Below are 1553 nucleotides of genomic sequence, written 5' to 3' on the forward strand. Positions count from 1 at the left end.
TTCTAAATTTTTCACCCATTTTGACAATCGATGCCAATGGGGGAGAAGTTTAGAGGGTTTAAGGGAATGGTCTTATACTTAAGTTTGGTTTGTGCTTAAGTGTTTTGCCTCTCATGCATTCCATATTTATATGTCTTGCATGGTTGTATATATATAGTGGAAACTATCCCAAAGGTTAATCTTGACAATGTATGCAATGAATTCATGTTCATCACACGTGCATACATTGTGGGGGAGCTTTCTATATATATATTGGTTCTACTCACATCCGTTGCATTTGTTGTAGTTGTGTGAGTAGAGCCGGTTTTGATATGGGCTAGTAGCTTTGTGTTAATTGACCATATCAAATACAACCTCTTGTATACAACTTATTCTCGGATAAGTTGCGTACTTGTCACTAATATTCATTATATAAACCCTCTTATTGTGGTTGTCATCAATTACCAAAATGGGGGAGATTGTAAGGGTACATTGCCCCTATGTGTGGTTTTGGTAATTAATGACAACCCCTATGGACTAATGTTTTCATTGAGTTTATATGAAGGAATATTCCATAGGTACTACTTGCTCTCCATGTGTTGGATTCAAGTATGGACGCCATGAAGATAAAGATATACCTTGTATATGGGCATCAAGATCATCGGTATGAAGATATATATGTGATATGATCAAGAAGAAGAAATGAAGATGGTGTTCTTATGTGGAGCCCAATACTAGCCATGCTCTATCTCAAGTGAGTATGAGAAGATACAAGGTTGAGTTGGGCAAGTTCAAGATGAGCATCTTGAGTGGATCACATGCTTGGAGCTTGCCGTCCATTTGGTGATAATGGACATGTGAAGATGTGCATCAATGAAGCTTTCCCATCATAGTGTATGGGGGAGCATTTGTGAGTATACACGAAGCGACAATGATCAAGTGATGGGATGCGCAAGGCAAAGGTATGACCTTGATAGGTTTTCCTTTTACCGGTCTCGAGGTGGTTGATGGGAGACCGGATTATAGGATAGATAGCCGCACTATCAAGAGGGGCTTTCGGTTGGTTAACTTGATCACATCGTCTTAGGGAGCTCAATCCTTGCATGCGTTGCATATTCTTATTGCTTCTTGGTATTTCTTGGTGTGAGGTTCTTGAGCTTATTGCTAGCTTTACAACAAGCCCAAGTTCATCGAAAACGGAGTTCACATGCATCTTCTATTGCGTTTTCGAGGTTGGGTGATTTTACCGGTTATTCATGATATAAGGTTCTACCTTTTATATTCATGATAAAATCCCCTCCTACAGATTCTTGGGTTTTCACTTTCCATAAGATAGCATTTGTTGTTATCTTCCAAACAAAACTGGTTTCATGCGATTCGGAGTTCGGGAACATTTGTTATTAAAGAAAAGGGAAAAAGAGAAAAAGAAAAGAAAAGAAAAAAGTGGGCGTGGCTGCCGGCCGGCCGCCCGGTCTGCCGGGCCGAGCGCCGGCCCACCCGGTCACCGACCGGCCTGGTGACCGGTGCCTTCCGGGCCGCCTCCAGGGGTCCTTGGCCCACCGACCGGCGGCTGG

Source organism: Lolium rigidum, chromosome 2, assembly GCF_022539505.1.
Source record: "Lolium rigidum isolate FL_2022 chromosome 2, APGP_CSIRO_Lrig_0.1, whole genome shotgun sequence".
NCBI classification, from domain to species: domain Eukaryota; kingdom Viridiplantae; phylum Streptophyta; class Magnoliopsida; order Poales; family Poaceae; genus Lolium; species Lolium rigidum.